The 7,595-nt window shown below is 40.1% G+C and overlaps 1 protein-coding gene across 1 annotated transcript in view; it reads right to left on the reverse strand.

Moving 5' to 3' along the window:
* Positions 1–7,595, reverse strand: part of Rhoj (ras homolog family member J) — an 88,069-nt gene that overhangs the window by 45,231 nt on the left and 35,243 nt on the right. The window lies entirely within an intron of this gene.

Below are 7,595 nucleotides of genomic sequence, written 5' to 3' on the forward strand. Positions count from 1 at the left end.
AAATGGGTAAGAAGAAGGCAAAATAAAGATGCCCTACCAGAATTCATGACTGAGCCTCTGTCACGAATCTGTCCAACGACACATCCAAGTAGGAGAGAGAGAGAGGGAGAAAGAAAGGGAGAGAGAGAGTCACTTTCAAGGATGAGGATAAGTATACTTTTCATTTTCTAACAGACTGATTAGTTTCTTCTCAGACAACTTACAAAAAAAAAAGATCTCATCATTTTTCCCTTAAGATTATAACTTCTTGATTTTTTTCTCTAATTTTCCTCTTTTTTTTTTTTTTTTTTTTTAAGCTACACCATACTGCATTCTAGTACTTCAGGAAAGAAGGAAGTAAACTGTGTAGAAAAAGGGAGGGAGCAAGATTTAATTTCAAATTTCACCCCTTGAAATCTCAGATCCATTCGATGAGCAGGGAACTACCACTAGAGATGTTGCTTCAGACATGAAGCCTTCAGGCATTTCTTTTCCTTTTTTTTTTTGGTACTGGGAATCAAACTCAGGACCTCGTGCTTGCCAGGCAGGTGCTTGTGCCACTGAGCTATCTCCCCGGCCCCAAACACGAACCCTTCAAGTTTACTACTGATGAACATTTTGGGAGACTGAAAATCCCACATTGCACTGTCTGTGCTAAACGAGCCATTTATTATGTGAGCACCGTGTCACCAGCTTTTTCTTAATCTTTGGTCTGGCCATTCCATCCCTCAGGCCACTCCTCAAGTAAAGGTCAAGATTCCTACATCTGCTGGAAGCCTTCCTGATGAGCTCCAGTTCTTTCTGATTCCAGACTTGCTCTGAAGCTTCTTCCAGTTTTGTCTGAAAACCTGTAAAATGGAGCTAGGCAGGGACCCAGGGAACAGTTAAAATGAGTAAATGAGTATTCCCACTAAGGGTGGACGCTAATCCCTTCTTTTATAAACTTCTAAACAGGTTGTGATCTAAAGTTTGTCAAGCTGAAGTTGGAACTTGGGATTTACTTGTCCGCTCAACCCACCACTTCTTAGCATTAGCTTTCTAAGGTGGCCCATGGTAGCACATAATGAAGCTCATTTCTTATGAATACATATAAAAACAGTAGAAGTATCATATTTCTGACTCTATCTACTGTTACAGAAAAAGAGTGTTAAAATTTATTTGGGGACTCTGGCTATAGCAAGGGGAGAGAGTTTGCCTCACAATTGTGAGGCCCTGAGTTTGATCCCCAGCACTTGCAAAGAACATTGAATCCTGGGATCAAAGAAAAGTGGGGTGGAAGAGCTAGGAGAAGGGAGATAGCACTTATAACAGCCAATAGTCACTGCAGGCTCCTTACCATGTACCCACTGTGCTGAGTGGCTTATGTGAATTATTTAGCTTAATTTCTCATACTAACAGTAAAGAAGGAGTCGTCTCAGGCTTTATGATTTTTCCAGGAACTAGTAGTAAGACTTGGAACTGGGATTAGAGCACAGATTTATCTGATTTCAAAGCCCAGGCTTTTGCTACTCTGTGGTTTGTGTACAGATGATGAAGGAAGAGCTCTGAACACTCGGGGTCTTAATGCCACTGGCTTATTATTATTACAACTAGTTTTTATTAGAACATTTGCAGTACATATGATTACAATTCTTGTGGAGTGTTCGCCATGGACACAGCACATCTTAATTCTTTTTCTTCCCCCTATCTCTGGCTTATTATTAAGTCCAATTTGTCTTAACACCCACGACTGTAATTTTTAATATCCTACTTGTTTCAGGTTACACTTTTCACTCGAATGTGAAATAGGAGACAGAAATCGCTTCAGACTAAGAGAATGATTTAAAGAAGACCAAGGGGGCGGGGAGGCAGAGGCTTAGGCAGTGTGTGAGCCTTGGGGTTGGGGAGGAGGAAGGCGGAAGTGAGTCCTCAAGCAGGGGATGGGAGGCAGACGCAGGGCTGTGCCTCTTCCTGGGGATCCCTTGGCTGCTGCCGGCAGAGAGCTGGAGTGGGGGGTGGAAGCTCACTGGACTCTTCTGTGTGGCGTCTCTGAAATATTGAGAATCCCTGCACTTTATGAAAAGGTCACAACTCATCTAACAGTAACGTTAGTTACAGAACTAATAGGTGACAGACCTAGGATTAGAATCCAGGTCTCTTTGAATGCAAAGCGTAGCCTCTAATCTCTCCCTTCTTTTGGTGTCTTTGAAGCTCTGAACTTCTGTGACTGTGGATGTCTTCTGTGAGGTCTATTCCAGGGTGACTATGGAGTTTAGAAGTGTTTTAGACCCTCTACTTGAAAGCATTTACCCTCAAAGAAATCGTAGTTCCAGATTTAAACACTAGTCGGCACTTAAGTCAGATTTGCCGAGTTTAAAAATCCTTTCTCCCCCTAAACAATATGTCCTGTGTATTGATGGTGCCAGTTGTGTTTTCTGAATGCTTTTTAAAAATGAAGCAATCCACGCTTGAATTTTCCCCCCCACACTGAGATAACTCAAAGGTAAAGCAAAGTAACTTTCAGAAACAGCAGGCCTGAGTGAGTTCCAGCTGGAGCATATGGAGCTCACTGGAGCAAAACAGAAATGCTTTAGGATTAATATTTCCAAAGATGCCACCGAAGGGATGAGGGAATGTTTGGTTCTTAGCTAGTTAGGGACTGTTTTCAGAACACTGATGTGAAGAGAAGATCACGCAGTAAACCCTGGATGGTGTATTTAGACTCATATTTGAATGTAACTGTGCAGCTCAAGTTGTTTCCAATATGCTGGATGTTTTTGGGGCCTGTGAGGACTCAGGCGCTACAAATACCCCTGTGTAAGTGGACAGTCCGAGACAAGAGACTCAGCTATCAAAGCTAAGTCTTCATGTATCGGAAAGTTCCTTTACTTCTTTGTTGACATTTAATTTTGAAAATACTTCTGTGACCTTGGGCATATTATCGAAAGCATTTGAACCTCAGTTTCCTTGATTTTGAAATTGGGATGTCAACACATTTGTGTTATTTTTGCACAAATTAGAGACACTGTGTAGAAGTATTGCTAAAGTAGTGCTTGAGACTTGACAGGTGTTCAAAAATGGTACCCATTGTTCATTTCCAAAGCTAACCATGTTCAACTAAACGATTGCCTTAATTTGGTAACGTCCCGAATACTTTCACAAATAGCCATAATAATAATAATAGCAGTAACGGTTGCTAAAATTTATTTCCTTCTTGCAATATACCAATTGCCCAGCACCTTTTCTGAGCACATTTTATCTCATATATTCCTCCCAACAAACCTATAAAGTCAGGGTTCTATTGTTTCTACTCTGGAGTTGATGAGATGAAGATGAAAAATTAATAGAATCATCTGTTTCTCAAATGAAAATTGGACATATTCTTAGGGGGGGTACTGTAGGCCATCCAAAAACAGGGTGAATATTTACATTAAGAAATGACCACAGGAGAAGACACATGGTCATTAATCCCCCTCAGAATACTCCTTTTTGCCTTGAGCACGCTTATCCCGTACTTCTTGCCACTTTCTGAAGCACTTCTGGAAGTGCTCTTTTGTGAGTGTCTCCATGAGTTATGACCAAAAATGCAGTGAATGTTACAACTGCATGACATCCAATGGAAAGGCAGGTTCGTAAAAACTTTATGGAGTGTCCTTGTCCCCTTTCTCTTCCCCAAAGTTAAAATCACCATGAAAGGTAAACGTTTTGAATTGATTAAGGACATTGAGGCAGCCACACTAGCACAACCAGAAACATTCCGGAAGGAGGACTTCCAGAATTGCTTCAGCAAGTGACAAGAAGGAGGGAGCATGTTCAAAGAGAGGGGGAGGACATTGAGGGGCATTGATGGTAATGTCTTTTACTGCAGCATATTTTAAAAAACGTAACCATGCCGTGTATCTTATGATATCACTTTGTATATACTGTTAGTCAATTGACAGTCAGTTGTAGATATTTATCTATTCAATGTGCTTGTCATGATATTACCCTTCTGCCATCACATCAGAGATAGTGTTTTTGGCACAACTGTGTAAACAATTGCTCCTTGCTTTGGAAGACATTTCCGAGGCTCTGACAGTGTAGTGAAGGGGAAGATCAACCTACAGTCATGTGGGCCATTGGGTCAGGTCTTTCTGGTGCACCAGAAGTATTGTTTCACGTCATTAGGTCATTCCTAAGAACAGGGGAATGGGAAGGGCTGAACTTCACACTAGCTTCTGGCATGCTAGCTTCATTCCAAGTAAGAGATGAGTTAATAATGAAGCCAGTGGGTTACTAACACCTCAGAGGAGAAATACTTTGCTTTCCTTGGCTTCTAGAAGGCCTTGGAGACATATATATATATATATATAGTGATACCGTTACATTTTATTACTTTTAGTCCTTGGACATTTTTCTTTTTTTTTCAGTTTTAAAAATTACAAGAAGGCAGAAGCACCATAGTTCCCTACTTGGCCACCTTTTCATTTTAAATATTTCTATGCTTACAGTATACATTCCCATGGGCCCTAAATCTAATAGGCTCTTTGTATGCGGTGATGCAGTTAACACAACATATTGATTTGAACTGTAAAACTCAACAGAAAATGCAGGCTTCACTTTGAAACCATTTGTCAGTTATCCATTTATATAAAGAATACTGCGTGGAGCAAAAATGTTGTGGTAAAATTTCATTGGACATCTTGGAGTTATCATTCCTAGCATAACTGTGTGTATGGGGCTGTTGACAATGAGATTTGATTTGGATAAGAGCTTATAGATTTTCACATAAAATGGGTATAGGGAATGACTTCTTCTTTTTTTTTTTTTTTTCCGGTACTGGGAATCAAACTCATGACCTCGCGCTTGCCAGGCAGGCGTGTGCCGCTGAGCTAAATCCCCAGCCCGGGAATGACTTCTTAAAAGAGAGTCATGGCAAAGGAAGTAACCGTGATTGCTAGTATATGTTCTCATTCGAACTCCTCAGACTGAGTCTGAGTCGTAACACAAAGGGGTGCTTCTTCCTGGTGTGTCAGCTTCCAACAAAAAGATCAAATAGCACCATTTTATCTTCGCATTAAGGTAAAAAAGGATGTCTTATGGGGTAGCCTGCCCAATTCACAAGGATGTAAAAGATAAAACACAGAACATCATACTCTCTGGCACAGTACTTGTCTCTGCTGGGTACAAGCCCACGCTTGGCCCTGCATCTCCAACAGATTTGCTTTGCAGTCATTTTCACCAAAGAACAACAGCAGGTGGAAAATTTGAAGTGCTGGTGGTTTCACCCATGACACTTCCATTCACTCGAGGATAACGTGGTCTTCGCGATAGGTATATGTACTGAATTTCCTTGCTGAATATATTCATTAGGTATGTCAAACATGTGCTAATAAAAATGATAGCCTTGTACTATTTATTTATTTATTTATTTATTTATTTATTTATTTATTTATTTCTCTTTAGTCCATGGAATCTCCTGGCCTGAATATAAATCAGCTTGACATTTAGCTACGGGATCATCCAGGTCCCGCAGGGGCTCTGCTCTTGCAGGGCCTCAGGCTGACTTCCCAGCTGGCTCTGAGTGTCTGTCTGCACCTTTTCCCTCACATCACCAACTGCTCTGCAGACTTAAGAGGATATTGATGACCCTGTCATCTGCAGAGCTGCAAAAAGCACATAATGGTAGTTAATGTGAGTGTTCTTTGCTTATGCTTATTTCTCTGATATCAATAAATCCTAAAGCCTCCCTCGAAGCCACCAAAAGCGACTGGCAAGTCATCATTCTGAATGTGTGTCCAGAGACAGGAGGAACACGTATTTGTTTAAAATATAAAAATAAAACTGGCAGGCTTGAAGGGATTAGAAATTTCTTCCTCTCTCCTTGTTGTGGTACCTCAGAGTACTTATGGCTGTGTCAAAGACTCAGGAGGATGCAAGTGATTTTTGGTCCTTTTTTTTTTTCCCAGAAAACTTAGAGAATAGATGATCAATACTCTCTGGATGACATTGCATTTTTTGTTCACTGCGTAAAATCCACATATTTGAACCAGAGGCTTCCAAGGACCATAGAATGGGTGCCTGCATGGTGCAACTTCCCGCTGCACTTGGCTTTTCCCTGAGTAGCACGTGAGCCATGTTAGAACCGACAATGTCAGAGGAGCGTTCCTGGGCAATGGCTCTATTACTCGGCATTTTATTTATATTAGTTATGAGTTCTCAGGAGCTGACTGGGAAGAAAGCAGTAAAATAATGGGAGAGGACTTGTCTTACCATAGATTGAATTTGATTTCAAAAGCTTAGTAGCCTCAACCCTCGGTTGAACACATTTTTAGAAAATCGTGGTGGCCATTTCGTGGAACTATGATTAAAAATAGAAAAATAAATACAGTTATGCACAGCTTAGTGACATTAAATGGGCTGAATAATTTTCCTTGAAAAATATAGTTTCATGGGGGAAAATCCTGATACAACTTGATTTCAATATTGTTTGCTTGCTGTATGAAATCAGTAGGTATTTAGATTGGGTTCTTTTTTTTGTTTTGTTTTTTTCCAGTACTGGGAATTGAACTCATGACCTAGCGCTTGCCAGGCAGGCGCTGTGCTGCTGAGCTAAATCCCCAACCCCCAAATCAGTTGGTATTTAGGAAGTATGCCTTGCATGACTGAATAATAAGAATATAGAAGAAATGGCCGCATGCTTTGTGGGGTTGATTTTTAAAATTTGGTTTTGATGGCTTCTTCTGGGCATTGGTCATCCACTCCTTTCTTCCTGCTTCTTCCACAAATTCAATGGAAATTCTTTAGAACTTATTTACTCATTCTTTCTCTTCTACTTCCTGGCGCCCTCTACACTTTTTTTCTTACATTTTCCCTCTGAGATTAATCAATTAGTATTTGTTATATTGTATGGTAGCAGGAGTTTCATTCTCTAAAAAAATGGGGAAGATTTCAGTCCAAATTGCTATGCATAGCAACTAATATAGTAGAATCTCACACCAAAAAGCACTTAGTGATTTTGATTACCGTCATCAATGTACATCTTTTTATTCAATGTATATCTTTAAAAAGGATGGGATTTAAAAAGGATGGGATCGTTATTTTCTTTTTAAAAACACAGCTACAATGAGATTACTCCAGAAAAAAGTATATCCATGTACTGTTTTTATTAAAATGTTTTGTGGTTTTGCTTATCTACACATTATCCCCCGACCTGTGCTTCTCCCCATTAACCAGATCCAGCTTCTGTGAGTTTTCTCAAAGATCCTATTTTCAATGTTATAAATTATTCATTTTATCATTCTAACATATGTGTAGAGTACTTATATGGGAAAAATATGAAATTCTGTGACCCTTTATCAGGGAGATGCAAGTTGGGGCCATTACTCATGAGGATTAGAGACTGTGAGATTCAGACATCCACAAGAGGTTCTATTTCAGTTCTTCAGAGTTTTATCTCTAATCTTGCAGCAAAAAGCTGACTTGCTTATAATAACTTCCTCATTCCTCTGCGCTTACTTTCAAGTAATGTTACATGTATATTGCTAAGGAGCCTTCTGTTGTGGATTGGATCTGCAATGTCCTCCCCAAAGTCTCCTGTGTTCGTGGTGGGCATTTGGAAGATGACTGGGTCACAGCGACACTAATCAGTGGATTAA

Source organism: Chinchilla lanigera, unplaced genomic scaffold (genome assembly GCF_000276665.1).
Source record: "Chinchilla lanigera isolate Chin_1 unplaced genomic scaffold, ChiLan1.0 scaffold00065, whole genome shotgun sequence".
Classification (NCBI taxonomy): Eukaryota; Metazoa; Chordata; class Mammalia; order Rodentia; family Chinchillidae; genus Chinchilla; species Chinchilla lanigera.